Source organism: Notothenia coriiceps, unplaced genomic scaffold, assembly GCF_000735185.1.
Source record: "Notothenia coriiceps isolate Sejong01 unplaced genomic scaffold, NC01 NC01_scaffold00030217, whole genome shotgun sequence".
In the NCBI taxonomy this organism is placed as follows: Eukaryota; Metazoa; Chordata; class Actinopteri; order Perciformes; family Nototheniidae; genus Notothenia; species Notothenia coriiceps.
Genome location: NW_011362918.1, coordinates 9,581 through 20,879, shown reverse-complemented (window position 1 = coordinate 20,879; position 11,299 = coordinate 9,581). Strand labels below are relative to the sequence as shown.

General features: G+C 41.4%; 1 long non-coding RNA gene across 3 annotated transcripts; it reads right to left on the bottom strand.

Annotated features, from left to right (window-relative positions):
• Positions 1–323: 323 nt before the first annotated feature.
• Positions 324–11,263, bottom strand: LOC104959426 (uncharacterized). 3 transcript variants are annotated; one of them, XR_799865.1, is made up of 5 exons: positions 11,252–11,263; positions 976–1,886; positions 735–871; positions 557–629; positions 324–340 (listed from the first exon to the last, which is right to left on the bottom strand). It is a non-coding gene; the product is annotated as an uncharacterized lncRNA (long non-coding RNA). The 3 variants fall into 3 exon arrangements; XR_799866.1 differs by having other exon boundaries at positions 1,734–1,886; XR_799864.1 differs by having other exon boundaries at positions 735–1,886.
• Positions 11,264–11,299: the final 36 nt, after the last annotated feature.

Genomic DNA, 11,299 nt, shown 5'->3' with positions numbered 1-11,299 from the left:
TTACTCTTTGCTTTCTCCACTGCCTTGAGTGAGATGTGAGCTCTCAGATTATCCAGGATTAGCAGCATGGGATGGTCAGGAGTGCACTTAGTGTGCTTTATCAAGTGATCGAGGAACTCAGGCCAGGTGTCTTCGTTCATCCATCCTGTTCTGGTGGAGGCACCTTTGGCTCCTGGAGGTGCTCCTATCATGAAGTCGTCCTTAACCTAACTCTGGGGAAGACAAACATGGGAGGTATGGCATTCCCAGCAGCATTCACTGCACACACCACAGTCACCAGTTCTCCTCTCTCAGCTGATGTGATAGAACCAACTTGCTTTTTCCCTTTCTCTGTCACAACCTGAATCAAGTAGAAAGTTTAGAATCAATGGCATGTGCAATCAGTAGGCTACTATTGGTCTAAAGGTACATTTTATTTTGTTGCAGTCCATTCATTTTTTTCTAGTTCACAGGCTCACAACATTACTAATAGCATTAGTTTCAGCATTCTGCCAATAGCTAGCTGGTCATTATCACAAGCCACTCAGTATCAGTCTGCTGCTCTCTAGTAGCTTACCTGCCGTGGCTTTTGTACTGTAAAGACGCCTGTTTCATCCACATTGTAAATCATGTGTGGAGGAAATGTGTGTCTGTTAAAGAAGAGAGGCAAGGGAAGAACCTTATCAGAATCAAAACCAAATCTCACAGGTAAAGCCTCCATAAAACATTTGCAACTAAATAATTAATTCTGTCACCTGTCCATCACTACAGCCAGATTTGTAAAGAACTCCCCCACTGTAGTCTTATTGAAGGCTGTAGCCCTTCCCAGGGATGTTGCCTCCGGAGTTCGGACAGAGAGATGGCGACGGGCTAGAAAGCTGCCACTCTACTCCTAAAGAGTGGACAATTCGTTATTATAAGATAAGCTTTGTGGCAAGATCAGTTGGCCTAAGTTGACCTACAGAATCATGTGATCTCTTGCGCACCCTAGCCTACCTGCACATTGTTTCTCCATCCAATTGGCAGGGACAGGGATATGGTTTTTGTCTGCATATTCAAATGCCAGTTCACGGCACTTAACTGGAGCAAGGCCATGGAACTGATCAGCCAGTTGTTTTAAATGTTGGGCAAGCTCCTCCTCCATCTCATCTGTCAGTATTCTTTTTGCCTCAGCTACTGCACCCCAGGCTACTGATTCAACTCTCCCTTTCTCTATTTTCTTAATGAATCTTTGGAGGGTTGTCTTGTCGATATTTCTTTCCTTTCCTGCTTGTCTTAAGGACTTCTTTCCTTGCATGACCTCTGCAGCTGCACTCTCCATCTCTGTGAGGGGTGTTTGGCCCCAAGCTGTCTTCCTGATGTATCGTCTTGGCATGATGACTTTTCTACAATGTTTATGACATTAAAATTAAAACATATGTATTGTAATATTAGACTAAAATATATATAAGACTAAACTTAACTTGTGCTTCATGTCGGGGTAAAGTGAGTCAGCGTCTCACTTTACCCCACAGCATCTGTCTCACTTTACCCCACAGCCACCATTTTAGAAAAAACAACATCTCTAGGCAATTCAGGCTAATCTTTAACTAGCATCAATCACATGGTTTTATATGTTGGAAGTTCATCAACATGTATGATATAAGTTTTTCAACCTGAACCAATTTGCTTTGATACTACAGTTGATTACGTTCGCAGTAAGAAAATTTACTTTTACATGCAACAAACACATTTTTGTGAAAAAAAATACTTACCACAGAACCAGCACCAACTTCTCCTTCATGACAAGTGGGGGGTGGGAGGGGCTTGAAAACATTATGGTCACATGACCGCAAATTTGTTTCTTTGCCTAGTTACAGCGGGTGTCTCACATTACCCGGTGTCCCACATTACCCCGCTCTCCCCTACTACTTGTTGACCCTTTATGATTCAAATGAAGGCTATCAACGGGTTAGTAATGGGTGGTTTATTTAGCTTTAAAGAAACTATCCACTGATTCACAGAAATCTTTTTCCCAATGTAAATCAATAGGAAAAAGTATTTTTGGCCGGAATGACATCACGGACTAGAACCTGCGTGTAGTACCACCGTTTGGCCACTACGCAGATTTGCTTCAACGCCGGCACTCTTCTTTGGGGCTTGGTGCCATAGCGTAACTTTGCCATGGTTCCTTATGCTTATTTTTTCACCAACGCACACCCACAATGACAATGTGTTTCTTGTCAGCTCCATCACTGTAGTTTTGTCATTTAGAACAATGTTTCATTTGACAGCTTCTCTCACAACTTCTGAGGATAAAAAGTTTATAAAGGCATCTTCTTTTATTCCTGAACATTTAGAATGAAAAGAACCTGTTTTCCGTTGATGAGATTGTTTGTTCTTAGACGCATTTTAAAATGAATCATCGAACTCCCACAATTAAGCCCACATTTGACTTGATGTAAGAGTACATTTGTTCTTCCAGAATGGTATGTTGATTACACTAAACTATCATTACATAAGCGGTGATGAATGTAGTTCTTTGTTCAGCATCTAGTTGCCTGATGGACCATATTATAAATGAGTAGTTTAATTAAACGGTATTAAAAGGTGTCCAGGTTTATGGGGACATAAAATGCTGTTTCAAGGTGGACTTGACATTTAACTTATAAAGGTTCTTCCTCAATGTGACTCATTACATTGTTGCTAAAGGAGAATTTATGTTTCCCATTAGATTCCACATAAATGAAGATCAATGCATTGTAATGACTTTTCTGAGCTCTTTGGCCAAAATTCAATTTCCATTTTAGAATTTAGCAGACACATTTATCCACAGTGACTTTGTAAAATGAATGAATGATCCTTGGGCACAAACAGGCGGATAAGTGCTGTGACAAACTCGAACACTTTTTAAGAAAAGTTCATCAGTTGTGTAAAAAACTTGCATAATTTTTAAAAAAAGCATACAAGTGTACAGCAGTATTTACAGTATTTTCCTGCAGGAGTTTGGCTGAGCAGCAACGTCAATTCTTCCTAAAAGACAAAGTCAAGAGTCTGAAACTTTAGAATAAACATCAAGTCTTATGGATCCCCTTTCAGATACTAGGGGTTGACATCAGTTTAGCCTGCAGCATTGAACCAGCAGTTCTGATTTTTGCATATGCTTTAGATTGGTATTAAAAAGTCACAGGGGCCAGAGGTCTGTTAGCATTATTACAGCGATGAGCTTCATTGCAGCCCAGGAGACAACTCGAATAAACGAAGTGAGTGACTTTGACACAGCCTGTGTGCGTGAGGTGCATTTCAAATCCGGTTAGAGGTTTATAGGCGATTTACTCTACATAAGGGCATCAACTATCTCTCTCGGTCTCTGTCACACACATAGAAAACCAGCAGTATATATCTTTATACCTGGAGTAAACCAGGTTGCACATGTTCTAAAAGCAGCTTGCCGCCAATTGAAATAGATGCTCTGACTGCCTCATCTATTTCGCTCAGAAGCTTCTGCAGCTTCTGCGGGCTGTAAGAGCAGGTTTGATAACATAAGCTTTCAAATATGACCCAGATAGGTGAACTGCAGCTAAGGACTGACACTTGATGTTTAAAAGGGCTTTCTCTGTGAAGGTCACCTGTGCTGCTGTGCAGGCACACACACATGCACGCTCTCTCTCTCACACAGATACTCTAGGGGAGGTCAATGACAGTGTGCTCTCCAAGCTGTCATTGCTGTTCTGCAGTTTGCCTGGAACAAAATGGAAAGTTCCCTTGGGCTTTCACCCTAGCGGATTGAATTTTACAATTGTATTTCTCACAAATACAGAGGCACATTTGGAAGCTAATTTAATGTAAAAAAGCTTTCTTTTGTACGTTTACATTTGCTAAAAGTTTAAAGAACAGAGAATGTACGGCCTTAGCTCCAACAGCAATCCACTACTGGATTTAAAGATGGTTTAGAGAGTGAGATAGATACACAAATGCATTGGAGATCTGTAAGTCTGGAAGATATTTAAAGACATTTTATACAATAGGCTACATGTCAGAGAATAACCTACTGCGTGTCAGGGTCACGGCTCCTGGAACTCAGGTTTAAGCAGCCAGAGTGCACAACCAAAGAATATCAATATCAGTCATGCCATTTTGAATATCAAGTTGCAATGGCAAGAACAGCAGCATTTCTTCTCCATGACACACTTGGCATTGACTGAACAGCAGTCCTTATCAGACACAAATATTCATAGAACAGACTCTCTTGAAAACAACATATTGCACAGTAAAAGCTAGGCAGTGAAAGATACATCTGAAAAAGGCCTGTCCTGATGTCCATACCAACAATAAATCACCTTCTTATAGACGGACTTTGGCAACTTGTGCATTATCAAATCATCTATTAAAATCATCTTATCGGTATAACATTTAAGAATTGAAGGACACAACTCAAAATCAAAATGACCAAGAATAAACTGGAAGATCTTTGGACACCTCAACGGGTGCAATATTGTTAAATCAATTCTTCTCACTTTACCAGCAGAATAAAGCATCACAGCCAACACAGAAATGTAAAGACAATATAAACTCGACAGCTTCAGCCCACAGACAAAGCAAAACAAGAGCAGAAAACGTGAATACACAATGGTTGTTGTTGACGTCCTACTCAGTAAAGTTAGTTGACATTATCAAAAAGTTCGTTGTTGCACTCACCTGTCCTGTCTGAACGTCATTCCGTGAGTTTTTAGCACCGGGAAGTTCTTCACCATCTTCTCCAGTTTTAATTCTCCTGCTAGATTATTCCCAAAGTATAAAATAACCAGCTCATGAGTCTCTTCGCTCGCCCTGCAATGTGTCCAAACAATTTGGGCCCACGAAAGGCGCACACTTTAAAAGAAGGCAAGAATACACCTTGAGGAGGGTTGCAAGATCCGGATGAAAAATATCTAAATTTCACAATTCAATAAAAACCAACCAAAATCTTTACCTTGCCGGAAACCAGTGTAAAACTGTAACTGTGTTTCCCTAAAGACATTACAACTCCAACATTTGCCTAAACAAGTCAGTAATAGGCCAGGAAGTTTGCAACGTTTACTGATATCGTATCACTGTTTTTGACCATTAAAGGGGACCTATCATGCAAAATGCACTTTGTGATGTCTTGTATACATAAATATGTGTCCCCGGTGCGTCGGGGAACTCACGCAGCGTCAGAAAATAAGACCCTCTCTCTTTTCCTCCGTACCCAAATCATTTAAAAACGGGTGTACAACGAGCGGATACAGATTTCCATCCGAACTGACGTGTCCATCCGTGGCGACATCGGCGGACCCACAGAAAATTGCTATCAGAAACAATGCCTGACGTGTTTTGGATGTAATCTCGTCTTTGTTTACATGAGCAGGCCTCGCTAACACTCAGAGCTAACCTGTACTGTAGAGCACACGTGTTTAAAAAGCAGGAAATAAAAAAAGAACTCACCGTGTGATAAACCTGCAAGAGAAAAAGCATTTGAGCTCCATACTATTTCAGAAATAATCCTTGACGTGGTTTAAACAGGATGGCGTTTTATCACAACCAAATTTAACTTTATCTCCGGTAGAATTCTGATCAGGCATTAGCTTCGCTCCGCCTCCTCTTCTTTCTTTTTTTTCAAGCTAAGGACCCAAAATCCACGTTTCTCTAACAGGGCTTCAAAAGAGGGGTTTGAGCAGTATGAGGCATGGCTACAATGGGTGATCTGTTTGGTATTTTGAAAAAAAAACGTCACAGACATTTTTTGTATAGGTATGCCCCTACAATGTATTTTTCAAATATAGCATGATAGGTCCACTTTAAATGACAGCTTGATTTGTTTTTGAAATATTTTCAAATCCCTCCAAATGTTGACAAAACCAGCCCGTATCTTATCTACCAGTTTTGAGGCTATATTTTCCAGCCAAACGTGATTTGAAGTAGCCTAATTTGGGGGACACACAGTATAAATGTTCAGTATCTGGCAACACAATGCTCATTGTTGCTTAATGCCGTATTAGCGTTTAGTAATTTTAGCTTGTGGACCAGCCTGCACGATTATGGGTGTGTTTGATATAGTCATTTACGGTGCGCGCCAGGTGGTGCATTAAATTACCCATCAACCAACATCCGACCTGTGTATTTATTTTGTTACACGCCGGGATAATGCTCTTAACCTTTATATACAGTCTATGCTCTCAACCCACAACTCACAATTACGTTAATCATCATTGAATTGGATTGTAAAGCTTTATTCATAACTGCCAGCTCTCACCTTAGTGGACGCAAACATTGAAAATGTATGTTTTCTCTGCAGCTCTGCCTTCCAGCGGCCACAAACGCATCAGCAGCTTCTTAACATTACTTGAGATAAATTAAATAAAAGTACTCTGGTGAAGTTAAAGTTATTGATTGATGACATTGTGTGTAATTCGTAGATTACACCCCTGTCTATTGGTAAAACAAACAAAGTCTGCCCCATGTTTAAACATGATTGAGTTGTATACTGTAGCACAACACTGAATCAAAGAATGATATGTGTAACCATGCAAGTCATGCTATATTGCAATGCTAATAATGAATTAATGATGAGGAAGTGCAATCAACTCAAAAGGCCTAGGTGTTGGATTTTTCCACAAAGACTGCACAAACATTCAGTTGTAGAGAATAACAAACCTGTATGAGACAATCCATAAAAGGGTTAGTGATTCTATTGTTGTTTGGCATCCACATTTACAGCCTTGCTTCATTTCATTTTATGACTCACGATTCAATCATCTATAACCCTAGACATTATATTCTTTATGAACCAACATCTTTACACGCATGCAGTTTGAAGGTGTTTTGTGCCCCATTATTTAACAAATCTTACCCTCAGTTGGGAACAATTGAAACACATGAAACACACATTTATTTGTTGTTGCATTTATTGTTTGGAGTCTTGATTCTCAGTGTTGTTTGGGGACAACTCTTACAAGCCCACCTGCATTTCTGTCTTCTTCTGCACAGCAGCTATGTTTTGTATCTTTGTTTTCATGTTATGGTTCCTATAAATGGGCTAAATAAACTCCTATCTCCATCTAAACTCCCCAAGGTAATCATATCACGATGCTGTAACCTAACGTGCGTTTATGTATTATCATGTTGCTAAGATAAAAACAAGCCTGAGGTGAGGCAGGCACGCCGAACATGAATCCAGGACCGCAGTCAGCTCAGGGCGGGCCCACGCACATCTCAATGTGTGGCTGATAGCTTCGGTGCAGAAATCTGGAGTCATGCTGGTGCTAAATATAGACAAAGGTTTTATGTAAGCTGATGTGAATCATTCTGTTCCACACATTTCAGCACATTTATTCACACACACACACACACACACACACACACACACACACACACACACACACACACACACACACACACACACACACACACACACACACACACACACACACACACACACACACACACACACACACACACACACACACACACACACACACACACACACACACATGAAGTGACACGGCACAGGTGAAGGAAACACATGGATGTGTAAAAAAACATCCGCAGTGCTCATCACATGGAACGGATTCATAAAAGTGACAACACAGGATATGCCTGCTGTGTGTGTGTGTGTGTGTGTGTGTGTGTGTGTGTGTGTGTGTGTGTGTGTGTGTGTGTGTGTGTGTGTGTGTGGTGTGTGTGTGTGTGTGTGTGTTCCTCCAGGGCCTGTGATAATCAAGTGTGATTTGAATGTGTTTAATCAAAGCCTAAGGCTATACAGTATATGGAGTGTTGTGCGGAAGGCTGGAGGGTTTGTCCTTCACACAAGCATCACAGTGCCTAAACAAACACACCCACACCACACCACACACACGCACACACACAGCCAGCACACACACACACCACACACACACAACACACCACACACACAACACACACACACACACACACACACACACACCACCACCACACACACACACACACACACACACACACACACAACACACCACACACAGGGCTCATGTAGCATTTCTGTAAAAACAGTACTTCAGCTTTTGTGTCTCTTCCCTATTTTGAATGTATACCGTCAATCTGTCTCAACCCCACCCTACTATTTCTTGTTACCATCTCCTATGAGTATTACTTAGAAGTGGAGGGTAGAGGTGCAGTCTGACCTAGCTCAATGATCTAAGTGGATGCAGAAACAAAACTACACTACAAGGCACAGCCCTGGATATTTGATCTTGTCTGCACACCAAAATAATGAAGAGGGAAGTGTTAGAAATGAGTTATTTCAGATTAAGTGCAGGAAGAGAGCATGGGTTTGCAGCTGAGGAATGACCGATGAGAGAGAGAGAGAGAGAGAGAAGATCGAGAGAGAGAGGAGAGGGAAGACTGGGGAGGCGATTCACCACAGAAAGGAAAGAGAAAAAAGAATCACAACGGGAAGATGTAGGAAAAGGAAAAATATGTGGGAGTAAGGAAGAGAATTGAGGAAAAGGGGAAAGGGCAGAGCCACCGCAATCAGACTGGGAAGAAAGACAGGGACTGAATTGTGATCATGCCATGGCAACCAAGATCTGCCCGTCTCTTCCGTCCAGAGAGAGCACCTGTTGAACCCCTGCCAGGTAGCTTCAGGAGCCACTGATTACCGTCTCATGCCACACACAGCACACACACACACACACACACCACACACACACACACACACCACACCCACACACACAAACACACCACACACACACACACACACCACCACACACACACACACACACACCACACAAACACACACACACACACACACACACACACGACCACCACACACAACACCACACGACACACCACACACACACACACACACACACACACACACCACACCACACACAAAGCCCCACACAAGCCACGGCATGGCATGCACCTGTGTAGCTTGGAAAAAACGTCAGTCTTCAAGGAATCACAGCATTGGAACCTTGTTGTAACTCAAAATTCTCTTCCTTACCTCTCTCTCCTCTATCCTTCTCTCCTTGAATCAGCCTCAATTTACATTGCCCCTCCCGTTACATCAAGATTAATCGTGAGTAGTAATACTCACGAGCGCGCGTAAAACACATACAAATATGGTGTGCTGTGTATGTGCAGAGAATATTCCTGTTTGGAGTGTGTTATTCGTATCGCCGGGACAGTCTTCACATGTAGAAGCACATTACTGCGGGTCACAAGATCAATAAGAACTGTCGGATAGTGAGGTGGGTTGCTTTAAGATATCACTGCTCACAGTCGACTTCTTCTCGGACCTTGAGTTAAACATGATTGCACAATTCGAAGGATGTCTCTTGGTGCCTGAATAACATGATTCCAGCAAGAATCAAAAATGTATGGAAAAGTTTAATCAGTAATGACTCGGTTTTGTGTGCCATAAACACAACTATTTCCACAGGCGCGAACATTTCTGATACCGATTGACCATAGGTTCAAACTTCAAAACAATGTTGTACCCATTGTGTGGACCTGAACCAGTTTTCACCTAACATTCTCAAGTTAATTGCAGTTGACTATAGCAATGCGACATCTACTGGCTAACATCTATTGTGTTTGATTTAGTGGTGGAGTACGTTTAAGAACTATTTACAGCAGAGAAAGAGACAAGATAATTTAGCCTGCTGAATCAATTAACTTTCCAGCCAAAACTGTGATGAAATTGGGTTCACTGTTTGGGAATGTATGACTTTTTAATTTGGGAGTGTTGAGTTTTTTTTTACTTTCTTCGTTCAAATGAGCATGTCAAATTGTTTTTCAAAGTCACGAAAAAAGTGATGAGCGTAGCCGTCTCACAAAGACTGCAGTGTAGATGTTTGCAAAGGAGGGTTTGGGGACTGTTCCTCAATCAATTGCCGATATAAGGTGCTTGTGTAATACGTTTTTAAAAGAGTCACCTTCAGTCCATGTTTTATTGGAAGGGGCTTTATTTATGTTGTAGAAGGCCAAGCAGTTACACTTTGTATCGATCTGGAATGTCTGGGAGGGAGAAACGAGACGATTACAGCATTTCAGGCCCTTAGATAACATCGGTTTTAGATTTTTTTTTGCAAACTTGATCAACTAAACAGCAATATACTGTCAATAGCGGAAGCAAAAATTGGACGGATTCACATTGTTTTAGTTTTGGTTTTTTCAGTCCGTTTTTTTTTAGCATCTGGTCAAGTTGTTCAGGAAGGTTATGCGGTGATTTGATGTTTACTGTATGCATTTGACACGTGGGATGACAATTGACATTGGTGTTGTCGTAGCCGGATCTTATGTATCCATATTTGTTTCTGTGTTTGCTTGCACACGCCAATTTCAACAAAATTCTTCTACAACTTACAGCGTGTGTGAGAAACGATTGAAAGCACTGTCTGATACGGCAATTCGACAAACTTAATAAGCTGGGGTAAATGTGAACATGACTTGCGGACAAGTTTGAACAAATAAAAAATCTGAATTTTAAAGCAAAAGGCCTCTGGCAGCCTGGATGTTACTTGATCTCCAAGCTGTGGAGCGCCTCCCCTTAAAGCTGGATGAAACGAGTTATTTCTCTGCACCCATGCGGGTTGGGGAAGTTGATCAAGGAAGTCCATCAGATAAAGCTCACACGAACTCTGTCAGGGTGAACTTCAATGAGGACCTATCTGGCATACAGACCAATAGAAAAAAAGGATAGTAATTATGCAGACAAAGATGTTACATACTTGGAGCTTACAGTGACATTATTGGTATAATGTTTTAACCGGTCATCCTATTATGGCAAAATCCGACTTTTTTTCGTTCTTTGTAACAGTAAACATGTGTCCCTTCGCTGCTGTGTAGGAAGAGATTGTTTGAAAGTGGTCAGGAAAAGAAAGACATAGGGGTGTTTGCTTCATTTTGTGGCTCCTGATCCAGTTCTATGAAAGAGGACGCTGTCTGAAAAGTGAGCTGATCTAGATTTTGGCCCACGTATGATGGTTCAGTAACGATTTTTTGGCTCGATTAACCATTAGCCAATCCACCAACCAAGGTAACCCCCCCCCCTACCACCTTATACCTGAATCTCCTCCTAGAGCACCATTGTGTTCTTCTTTAGACCAAGAGGTATGTCTCGGAGGGCGTGGGGGAGGGCTCCATTATTTCATCTAAATGAACAGACAGAGAGATCAGTAACTATTGAAACAGGAGTGAAACAGAGGATTATGGGCATGCGTGCTAATGATCTGTGTTGGTATTGGGACCGCACGGGAACACTTCAGAGACAGTTTTTGAGATATCTTGAGACCTATGAATATATATTTGATTTGAAAACGAGTATATATAGGCGACCTTT